This window comes from Lampris incognitus, chromosome 16 (assembly GCF_029633865.1).
Source record: "Lampris incognitus isolate fLamInc1 chromosome 16, fLamInc1.hap2, whole genome shotgun sequence".
In the NCBI taxonomy this organism is placed as follows: domain Eukaryota; kingdom Metazoa; phylum Chordata; class Actinopteri; order Lampriformes; family Lampridae; genus Lampris; species Lampris incognitus.
In genome coordinates this window covers 25,600,884-25,613,646 of record NC_079226.1, presented here as the reverse complement: position 1 = coordinate 25,613,646, position 12,763 = coordinate 25,600,884, and positions in this window count along the sequence as shown.

The window sequence follows — 12,763 nt, the reverse complement described above, 5'->3', positions numbered from 1 at the left end:
AACAAATGCAGATCCAGTCACATAAAAAACACCACACACACACAGTAGCATGTAGATGCACATGAGCGTACCACACACCCGTGCATGCACGAGAGAGAAAAATGCTTACCGGCACTGTGTGTCGTGCATGCAAAGGCTGCAGCGGCTGCAGCAGCTCCGATTGCAGGGGGTAGTGAGCCAATAATGCATGCAGCGCATACTCGGCACGATCAGCCCGGCTGAGGAACAGTGTTGATAAATGTATGTAAATGTGCAAGAAAGGCACTGAGGGATGGGTGGAGGAGGGGGGACAGAGAGAGGGAGGGAACCCCACGGGAGGGCAAGGCCCGGCTGACAATGCGAGGCTTTGACCCTTGACCCCCTCTCTGCTCCATCATCCACGGCCATCAGCTGATGCCGGGAAATGGACAGCCGAAGCACCTACCCCCCAACCTGACACACGCACACACACACACACACACACACACACACACACACACACACACACACACACACACACACACACACACACACACACACACACAGGTGCGCACGCACAGACCTGTCCACTGGCATGGCTGAATCTTCCGGGGCACAGCTCTCCTTTCTCTACCCCATGTCTCTTTTTTTTTCTCCAATCCTCCCTACCTCCAGCCCCCTATTGCTCTTTTCCATTTCATGCTTGACTCTCCCATCCTGATAGCGATGTTCCTAACCGTTCCTATTATGCTGAACCGTGTCGACATCTAGGACGTTCCTATCTGTGTGGTAGATCCTTTGTGCATTAGTGTGTGTTTTTTCTTTGCCCATGCATTTTGATTGATCGTCTTGCATTCAAGAAACCTCAACTATTTCCTTTAACATCACTGCCATTATGGCCGAGGGCTGATCAGGCCTCCAGCCATGCTGGCCTTGGGTCCCGTGATTAAAGCGATTACATTTCAGCGCAATTCAAGCGATCTCACAGCCCCACAATGCAAATACCCTTTTTACTTTCGCACAACCTTTAGGATTTGCACACACATAAAACACATTTCAGGGAAACGCGTCAGCGTTTGAGCTGAGTAGCCTTGTCGCTCATGTAACCCCCCTGCCTCTTTTATTTCCTTTTTTCAGTGCTGAGTAATTAGGATCCTTTCCCACATCGTACACAGTTGATGTGTAATGGCAAAGTCAGGGGTGATGCCGACAGTGTAAACTGTCTGGATATTGGTCATTTTTGCCTGTGTGATATCTGCTGCACAGCACCAAGGCTGCATGGACTTGAACAGCGGGTTTTCGGCAACACGGCAATTTAACACACATCTCCTGCCCCCCGTCTTTCAATGCAATGCCAGGGAAGGAATATAATGTTAAATGTTGATATCACACAAAATGTTTAATGAATAAAATTTTCCAGAAATCCATGATTATTTTTTGCACAACTTTGTCTTAAATTATGGAAAAGGGACAAACTGCCAGATATTTAGGCATATTTCGCCCTCTCGGGTCGTTTTGGTTTTGGTTGCATCTAGTTTTATTTTGCGGGAAAGCCAACTGTCAGCAGGAGTTGGGAGCTGTAAGAGACAGAGAGCTGTCAACACATCACACACGCACGGCACACACACACACACACACACACACACACACACACACACACACACACAGAATTTCTGTAAAATCAGAGAGACATTTTGCATGGCCTTGCAGGCAGAGTACAGCGGCTCTTCTTTATACTGACTCTATAGAATCAGACACGGCCGATCTGTGACAAATAGGGAATTAGTTCATATATTATCTTTACAGGAAATGCGCGGTAATTATGCATGAGAGCTTTGGAGTGGAGTGATGGTGAAAACTTGGCTCTGAGGGATACCGAGATGGATTCTGAGAGAGAATGTGAGAGAGGACACCTTGAATGGGAACCCAAACCAAAATAAGTCCCCTTTTCCCCTTTGATGCTACTGGTGGAATATGGCTATACCTTATAACTATTAACAATTTGTATCAAAGGTATATATTTTTTGTCAGATATTTCAATGCACAGGTTTAAATTCACGCCTGATTCCACGTGCTGTATGCCCGTGTAGTCTGGAGAAAGATTTTTTTTCCAACTTCACACTGATGCCACATTATGCCAGCCTCCATTTTAAGAGCCGTGCATGTAGGCAAGAGAGCATGCAGAGAGAGGAAGACGGGCATGCGAGCCTCACAGCACATAGCTGGCTAGAACCGCATAGAGACAGTCACCAAAGCAAAGTAGAGTTCCTCTGATGCACATTTTGCATGACTACAGATGCACAAGTTGGCACTGGCCGAGAGACAGACAGGGGGGAGAGGACAGACGTGCAGGAAAAAAGGTAGGCGAAATGGAAAGAGTCGAGGAAGACTGACAGAAAGGGGAAGAGACAGGCAGGAACCGGCAGAGACAGACAGACAGACAGACAGACAGACAGACAGACAGACAGACAGACAGGGCTCGTCCCTAGTTTGCTAATCTGATGGAGAGATTAGCAGGCAGGCAGCATTTGGGTCGGATTATCGAGTCATTAGAAAAGACTGGTGCTCCAGAGCCTCTCTCATGTGTTAATGTGGCTTTACAGATCCTCAGTGCAGTCTGCACAGATTGTCTAGATGCTGCACAGAGTACATACTGTAGATACGACTCCGGACGTGGAAATAGTCACTGTGATCGAAACGCAGCAAACAGCATAAACCCCACGATGTAATGGTGTCCATTCAGATGTGTGTGTTTATTTATCTTGCACATGTATGAGAGATGGTCTACTAATGCAAATAATATATTGCCAAAAATGTGCTTTTGTAATCAGTATTCTAAATCAATATGGCTAATTTTTCTTTATTATTTTCTACTTTTAATGAAAATCTAATTTTTTTTAAAAGGGGGTTCACTGCAGCATATAATTGAATTCGGTGAATCAAAAGAAAAATTCAATTGTGAACAGTTGTTGGTAACTGTGCGTTAACATGAGCAGGTGAAAAATACTTTTTAATATAATTTCATACCATAGGTCTACGTATTCTAGATGCAAATTTGAGTAATATGAAATTTCGAAAATCACTGCTTTACAACTGTCCCGGGGAATTATTTGAGAATTATTTTAATTTAGACTGTTCTGTAATTCAATACCTTTCTTTGGAATTTGTTTTTATGTAAACCGCTGTTTTGCATTTTTATTGAAATGCATTTTGTTCAATTGACAGCGTTGAAGTTTTTTTCGGGCCCACATAGCCTTGTGGTGCATAAAACCTCAGCACATTACAAATGCAGCAAGCTTTATCGACACTTCAGAGTGTGAACGTGTGGACAGCCACTGTGCAGCTCTGCATTCCAAGATAAGCAGCTATTGCTCTCGCTCACTGAAGAGCACACAGGTATATGGCCTTCATGTACCTGCATATCATACAGCTATGGTTCTAAGTGGCTGTGGGATTTGAATAGAATACAGAGCAGAGTATTCACACAGTTTATGTACGTCTGTGTGTCTGCGGGGGGGGGGGTATATCTGTATTTTCAATAGTTTATGACTGCCAGTGTATTTGTGTTTTTCTGTTTGTATCCATCAGTGGTGGTGCAAACTGCTCACTTCTGTGTGTGTGTGTGTGTGTGTGTGTGTGTGTGTGTGTGTGTGTGTGTCTGTGTGTGATGAGAGAGAGGGAGTGTGTGTTAGAGAGAGAGAGTGTGTGTGTGTAATGAGAGAGTGTGTGTGTGTGTGTGTGTGTTAGAGAGAGAGAGAGAGAGAGAGAGAGAGAGAGAGAGAGAGAGAGAGAGAGAGAGAGAGAGAGAGAGAGAGAAGAGAGAGAGTGTGTGTGTGTGTGATGAGAGACCTTTAACCAAGTCTGTAATGGCCCAATTTTTCTTCCACATTAAGATAACAATATAAACACAGATACTCATATACACGGTGAAAACACAACAATCTCCATACACAGTAAAAACACAAGTTACAGACCTCCCCTGTCTTCAGAAATTAAGACGAAGCAGATGATAAGAAGTGATGAGAGTGTGTGTGTATGTGATGAGAGAGAGAGAGAGAGAGAGAGAGAGAGAGAGAGAGGAGAGAGAGAGAGAGAGAGAGAGAGAGAGAGAGAGAGAGAGAGAGAGAGAGAGAGAGTGAGTGTGTGTGTGTGTGTGTGTGTGTGTGAGGGGAAGATCAGTTCATTGACGGCTGATCAATGCCTGACTCTCTCTGGGTCAGACGGTCATTTGGTCCAATGACCGGAATATCACTTTCAATTTCATTAGAATGGTCACAGCCATTCCACCATTCTGCTGAAGGTGTGTGTGTGTGTGTGTGTGTGTGTGTGTGTGTGTGTGTGTGTGTGTGTGTGTGTGTGTGTGTGTGTGTGTGTGTGTGTGTGTGTGTGTGTGTTAGTGTGTGTGTGTTAGTGTGTGCATGCACACATGCGTGGCCCTGCACCCTGCATGTGCGGGCATTCGGTTTATAATAGTTATTGAACGCCGTGAAGGTACCGATGCAGTTTTAGTACGATCGTCCGTTTCATCTGGCCTATTTCAATCTTATTTGATCAAATCTGGCTGAATATGCAGCGCCAGCTTTTAGCAGTAGGGAACTTTAGTTCCAGGTCCAACATATTGGCAGGTAAGTACACCCTCACTCTCTCACACCACACACACACACACACACACACACACACACACAGCAGATCTGCGCTCCCAAAAACCTTCCCTTTCGCTGCTGCCTCGGCGTACACCATGCCCCAGTTCCCCACCCCCATCCCTTTTTGTCAAATAAATTGCTACGTGACCTACTTCCCATTTTGCACCATTTCTCTCATGTTCACATATTATCGTTTGAACATGAGAGGTTTGCTTTGGGGCATACAGTATCAAAGAGCACACTGTATTTATGGGACATCCTGCATGGTAAAGTGTAATGAATGAGATGTGCTCAGTAGTTCTAGAAATATCCCCCGTCAGCGTTGGCAGGGATGCACCAGGACGGCATTTTGTTGTCTTTTTTTTTTAATTATTATGATTTGGAATTGTTGTGGAGTAGCGCCTTTCATTTTATCACGCGGGCAACGCGTTATGAGATTTTTCAAAAGGCTTTTGTCTTTAAAATTGCCCTTGTATGATTTGTAATTAAAATACATGCTCCACGTATTTTCTGATTAACACATACAGTAATACTCATAGCTCTAATAATAACAGGATACCTTTGTGATTGTCATAGACTGGGGAAACGAGGTAAATCAATTTTGCAGCCTAGTTAAGCAGAAAGCACAGTGGTAATTTTCGGTAATAGGCACGGCTAATTCAGTGGACCACATAGCATTTATAACCCAGTTAGGTCTGCACTAGTTGGCATCCAGCGATCGCTCTGGACTGGAGGTGAATTTTTAAACAGCTCCTCACCGCGCAGCAGAGTCTTCCCCGCTGCACGCGGGGTCCCGGCACATCACCGCCGGCAGGTCACACACTGTCTTGTCCCGTCTACTTCAACACTTCTCGTATTTGATGCTGCAATAATCCACATGTCATTTTATAGGATTTTCTAACTGGTCACATATCAGCTGGGGTATCAGATAGTATGCCCGTCAATGTGGTGAGCGTTTGTTAGTGTTAGTGTTAGTGTTAGTGTGTTAGTGTTAGTGTGTTAGTGTTAGTGTTAGTGTGTTAGTGTTAGTGTTAGTGTTAGTGTGTTAGTGTTAGTGTGGTCATCTTTGCCCCGCTGAGGAGTTGCACGGGGGATGACCACATTATACAATTACAAAAGATTGTCCCATTGTGGTCTCATTTCATATGTTTTATAACATACTATGGGTCTGTGTGTGTGTGTTTGAATGTGTTCGCATGCATGTGTGTGTGCAGGTGTGTGTGTGTGTTGTGCATGTGTGCACATGTTTGCGTGTATGCGTGTGTGTGTGTGCAGGTGTGTGTGTGTAAAAGATAAAGGTTCCCTCTACAACGCCATTTCCCATCCGTACAGAGAGGGCACGGGGGACTACACTGACCCTGATTTATTGGGATCAGAATCCACACGACAAGCAATTAATTTACATCCAGTTAACTACACAGGTCTCTCTCTTTCACTCTCCTTCTCTTTTTCTACCTTTTCTCTTTGGATGATTTTTTCTCTCTCACACACACAACCACCACTCTGAACATACTCCGTCTCTCTCGCTATTTGCCATTTTTCTCTCTCTCTCTCTCAGAATTAGATCCGTCACTCTCTTTTCCGTTATCAGTTTCTCTCTACTCTCTCTCTCTCTCTCTCTCCTCTCTCTCTCTCTCTCTCTCTCTCTCTCTCCTCTCTCTCTCTCCTCTCTCTCTCTCTCCTCTCTCTCTCTTCTCTCTCCTCTCTCTCTCTCTCTCTCTCTCTCTCTCTCTCTCTCTCTCACTCTGTGTCTATCTCCCTCTCTAAATCGGTCAGCCCCACCTCTAGCGGTACACTTTCCTCAAGGTACTGGGTTTCCTTATGCCTAATCCATTTCTAGAGCATCTCGCCCACCCTAACTCACCGTCCCGCAGTTCGTTCACCTATATAAACCACGATGTCATCAGGCTCCTCGTGCATGTGTGCGTTTGTGTGTCTTTTTCTTTTTCCGGAGACTTGTGACACCTTTTCTGCATCTGCTGCCTGGACACCATGTGACCGAACCATGAATGAAGCATATAAATTAATTATCCTGTTGGCCTATATGCAGCGAGTCTGTTTAATAATAAAGCACTCTTACATTTGTAGGCACTGAACATTGTGTGACTCTGAAAGCACCCGACGTGTTCGTTATCACAGACGACTGTGACATTTGTGATTTTCTCGTTGACATAAGAAGTGATGACCTTGTGATTGTTTCAAAGATTTTTCTTCACGGCATCTTTTTTTTTTCTTTACCGAAAACATCCATCCGCAAGTTATCATGCTCAAGGGTCTATCTCTGCCTTTTAAGAGAGAAGACTTTCTTGTTGGCCTACATCTCTTGTTCTCCGTCTTTCTCTTTTACTTTCTCGCTCTCTCTCTCCATTCTGCTAGCTTCTGTCTTGCCAAGTGCTTCTTGCTTTTTCCTGCTTTTCAACACACACACACACACAAAAAGCAGGCTTTTTGCTTGAGGGGGAATTTGCCATTTATTTCCAGAGACAAAAACGAAAAGGGGGCTACAGTGCTTCGCATCTCTTCCCCCTCTTTTGTCTCGGTTCTCTGCGCGTCTTTTGCTCTCTGAGGAGCCGAGGAGTCCTCTTCATCTAACTCAGGCCTCCGTGCCTCCGCTCTGTCCCCGGGGTGAGAGGACAGACAGAGTGTGTGAGCGTGGTCGGCTACATGCACTGGGGGTGGGGGTGGGGTGGTGATGAGGACAAGCGTGGAAGATGATTTCTTTAGACTCTGATCTCCATCCCTTGTCCGTATGAATCGCACAAGTACGCTCAAACGATAAGGGGACTCGTGAAGCCATGTGCGGAAGAATACGCACAGGCACACATATTTGCATGCATGCATGCACACATGCATACGCACACAACCACGTGCGCACAACACACATGTTTCACCATTGGCTAATTTAGTTGCGTCACTGCTGTATGTGCACATTAACTTTAATTTAAAAGGGATCATGTATTTTAACAAAAGAGCAGAAACAACCGAAAAAGCGTCACGGTGCACTCCGTAATCGGCATCGCTCGGGGACAGGTTCTCAAGTATGTGCCGGGAGATTGGCTGAGATGTGGCGCAGAAGTAAAGTTGGAGCCAACAGCAGGCAGCAAGCAGGCTGTGCGAGAGGAGAGGAGAAGGGGAGGAGAGGGGGTTCACTAAAAAAAGGATTTCAAAACTAAAGCCTCTTTTGCTAAGAGGAGGGAGGGAGGAAGTGAAGGAGGGAAGAATAGTTGGAAGGGAGGGGGGTAGGGGTGGGAACGGTGGATAGACTATAGGATGACACAAGGTCCAGATTAACCCTAATCTCAGGCCTGGTGGTTTAGGTGAGGCTGAAGGACGGGAGGAAGCTATCCTGCGCCAGGGTGGTCATGAGGGGGTTAAAACCAGGGAGGGGTGGGGGTGGGGGGAGTGTTCAGAGAGGATAGAACAGGGTGTTGCTAGGGAAGACACGGTGGGGGGGGGGTGTATAGGCCAACAGTAAAAATAGTTCAAAAAGGTTCAGTGGTATCCTATACTTTATCCACATTTTACTCTGTTGAAGTAAAATTGAACATTCGATCTAACTGTCTGAAGGTGGGGAAAGAGCGACAGAGGCGTTGGGGATGGGATGGAGATGGGCACGGTCCCAGCCAACTGCGGGCCGCTATGTCGGTGGCTGCAGGGTGATTGGGTGGTTGGTGCATGGTGACAGTGGCAAATGCCCTGGTGCATGAGATTAGAGGACAGTCAGGGCGTAATCTGCTGTTTAGGCTGTATGTAGGGCAAGAGTGGCTTAGCCCAGCCGCTCTTAGCACGGGTGGAGCACCGGGGCTCGAGCTAGGAGGGGCAAGTGGACTGGCACTCACTGCTGTACAATCCTCTCTCTCTCTCTCTCTCTCTCTCTCTCTCTCTCTCTCTCTCATCTCTCTCTCCTCTCTCTCTCTCTCTTCTCCTCTCTCTCTCTCTCTGGATCTCAGATGGACTGCACCGATGTAGAAAGTTCTTTCTGAAAGTTGCTGTATGACGAAGAAATGTGCAAATGTGAAACTGATAGAGCCATGGGGGGAAGGAAGTGGAAATGATTCAGGTTAAGAGAGAGCGTGCTCCCAAATGAGACACGGGACAAACGAGGTGATCTCGTGCACCTATGCACTGTATTTTAAGTGTGCGCTCACTTTCTTGCACCAATTAATTGACTGACATTAAAGACACACACTGACCATCCCCGAGAGGCACCGACATGCCACCTCCCGTTGGCACGCCGCGTGTCAATGAAACAAAACCACTGTCTGCTCTCGTCATTTTCCAATGGGCAAGTGATTTATGTCAAGTGAAGTCAAGCATGCCAGCAGCATATGAATCAAAATTTGTCAAGTTGGCTTTTTCCCCGCTCAGGTCTATGAATTAATATGGTTCAGTCTGATTTTGAATCCCCTGGAGAGCGCCATGTTGCTTTCATCTGACTGTAGATTCGGCGGAGCAATCAAACCCTTTGTTTTGCTCACACCATCCACAATCCCACCTGCTTCGGCGAGACGATTGAGGGCCCTTTGGAAAACAACGAGGCGGTGTGATTTATTATTCTAATTAGGCGGAGTGAGACTTTAGCAAAGCCACAATTACATTGAATCGCCAAAACAGTTTTCTGGTGGCTGGCTCCTGTCCTGTTCAGATGTTAATCAGAGGCAGCTATTGAGTCGGGATGTAAAGTGCTCATGTGCCACAGTATTACCTGGTTAATACCTATCACAAACACACAAGATGGTCAAACAAACAAACATTTGAAATCTGGCCCTGAATTTGAATAAACCACGACTTCACACAAAGTGGAAAAACAAGACGGAAAAAAAAAGGGTGACACACTTCTTCCTGCTCAATGCCTGAAAGTTTTGATGTAAAGGTGGAGGTGCAACTGAGTCAAATGGAAGGCTTAACTATATACCACAGTGCCCTGTTAAAACTACTGCAGCGTTTAATTCCAGGTCATTTCATAATCTCTTTGATACTCGCTCACATCTGCACATCTCTCTGCTCTCACTTCACTGACAATCAAACAGCTGCAAGCTGGCATACCCATCCAATCCTCTGATAGAACACACAAGCCACACACACATCCACACACGCACACACACTAGCCACGCATACACACACACGCACACACTCGCAATTGCACGTGCCAGTCAGACAAACGCAAGTGTAGTCACACAAGCCAACCTGCATACTTTCACCACATGCATGCGCACGCGCGCACGCACACACACCTATGCACACACTGCACGCACACAATATTACAGTTAAAGCAATCACACAAAAATGTTTATTCTCCAGAGTTGTTCTGAATTAAAGCAAATCCTTCATCCATCGCAAGAAGTGTAAGGCAACGAGCAGAGGCATCTTGAGACTGGGGAAAACCCTAAATGGATTGATCATTTGTAAACAGAAAAGAGGGCCCTCACTCAGACAGACAGACAGACACACACACACACACACACACAGAAGAGGGAAACTGACACACACCGTGGGCTCTCAGTCTGCACGTGGTTCCCATCGCTGTGGCACACACCCCTCCTTGTCTCCCTCCCCTCTCTCCTTTCCTTTCCTCTCCCTCCATCCCTCCCGAGTACCCCAATCATCCTGCATCAACAGGCATGTGAACCTGGTGTTCGGTTCATCTTTTCTCTCCCCCTCTCCCTGCCTGCTCTATTTCCACCCGTGTGCTTCCACTCTCCTAGCTTTCGGGTAATTACCTGGCATTTGCATTGCAAAGTCCCCTGCGCCGCCCTCAGCTCCACTGCAGGTGATTGAGCTTCATTTCCACAGCAGATAAGAGAGAGAGAGAGGGAGAGAAAGAGAGGGGGGGGTAGAGAGCCAGAGAGGTGGTGGTGGGGTGGGGGTGGAGGGGACAGCAGGGCATGATGTTATTCAGGCTTGCAGGGTATAGTAATAACGCCTTGAATTTTTCTATTATTACTGATAGATAAATGATAAATGGTGAAGAGCATACATGGGATGTTATGCTTCCCACATAAACAATCACGTTCATTAGAATAACGCCACTCAGTAAGGCTGCAGTGACACATCAGGGGGCAATGAAATCTTTTTCTTAGTCTGAACAAGCTTCCTCAGGGGAAGTCCTTTGAAACTGTCGTAGAAGGACTGTTGTCAAGGACTTTTCCTGTACCATCAAGAACAGAAGGAAAGGCATTTCCGGCATTTCATAACTGAAGCAATTCCGGGGCAGGGACATTGATGCAGTGATTATCCAAATGGTGGACACAGAATTCAAACCAGACCATTCTAGATTTGCAAGTGGCTGAAGTCACAAACAGAGCCATCAGTAAAGCTCCTTCTCTAGTGGGGAAATACTTTTAATGTTCACCAACGTCAACAGAATATGGGCCCATACTGCAGGTGTTTCCTATACGTGCCGTAACATCTGGGTGAACTGCGCGCCCCCTTGAGCCACATCGGCCTACCGGAAAAATGTCTCAAACTTGTTGTTGACAAAACTGACCCCAAAACATGGATTCCTTCATTTCAAATGGCTAAAAAAAGGAAAACACCTCCCCAAAGCTTCTTTTGTAAGCATGCGCTACCGAGAACACCTCCCACAGAACAAGAGTAGATGAAAAAAAAAACGGTAAGAGCTCATTTGCATGCCCAACGTCGTTCTTAATGTGGATATTTATTTAAATTTAATTTCGTTCCCGCACACGGTGCAACGTAGGCTTTTGTGCCAAAGTCATATTAACCCCGCGACTAGTTAATATGCAGTGCACGACGTTGCCCACGCACGATGAATATTCATACTGACGGCGATTCGCTGTCGCCGACCCCCCCCCCCAACCCCCCCCCTGCTGCAACGCATCGTCTCAACCAAACGCAGGCTGTTCGGCAAACTCGGCCATGTTTACAGTCATTCTCTCAGACACATGTGCATATACCGTAGCCCGGTATTTTCTAGTCTAGTCTGTCGCTCGCTGTTGCCGCTATAACGGCAGATAAAACCAAGTTGCCGTCAAAAGACCACGCTCTGAAAGGAAGAGAGGAAAAAATGGTCGTGGCAGGTAAACGACGCTCCAAATTAACACTGTCCGGGGGTGGAAAAAAAGAGAGAAAGAAAGTGATTTCTTGACATCCGAGCAGAGGCGGAACTCGGGTTTTCTGACGATTTGACATACCTCGTCGAAATGGTTTGCACTAACAGTGACAAACCTAAAACTTAATGAACCCTAACTCAACCTCGCGCATGCCCAGTAACACTCGGTGGGAACACAAGGAAAGACATGCGTCAACACGGGATAACTGCGCATTTGAAGCCGTCGACAGATGTCGTAGGCTGAATTAATTGTTTCTCTTGCTCGAAGTGCACGCCACAATAGTTATCCTGAGATCGTGTTCGTCGTTTTGTGCGATGAGGGTTTTGTCCACAGATTAGTGTGTCCTAACCTGGATGCCTTCATCTGTTGTATCCGCCCATCTGATTCCAGCCTGAGAGCTGTACATGCTGAGACGTAGACAGTAGTTTCCGGTCTCTTTGAGTCCTCCAGCATTTGTTCCTTATTTGGCATGTCTGCTTGACGGTGTTAAGACATCATATCCCTTCACCGTTTCTCAAAGTGGGAAACAAGACACAATTTATTCCCAGTCGCCATTAACCGTTGTAAAAGTCATTTCCGCTACTGCCGTGCGTTTATTTATCTGGAAAATTATGGATTTGTGCCCAGAACTCTTGCCGTCTTCGACAGTTTCACTGATGACTTCTGTAAATAATACCATTTGATATCGATAACTTCATTATTCTGATTCTCAGTTTTGCAGATTTATAATTTTCAATTGAAATGACATTTAAACTTAGGATACTGAAAAATAGTCACCTATAAAGTGGCTCTGACTTGGTCCTAAGTATCTCAAACACAATAAAGGAATATACTGACATCCTTACAGGTTACTCTCATGTTTTATCATAAGCCCTTTGCACCAAGTTCTTGAAATGCTTCTCTTCTCTTCTCTTCTCTTCTCTTCTCTTCTCTTCTCTTCTCTTCTCTTCTCTTCTCTTCTCTTCTCTTCTCTTGTAATGCATCTCTTCTCTTCTCCTCTCTTCTCCTCTCTTCTCCTCTCCTCTCTCTCTCCTCTCCTCTCCTCTCCTCTCCTCTCCTCTCCTCTCCTCTCCTCTTCTCCTCTTCCAC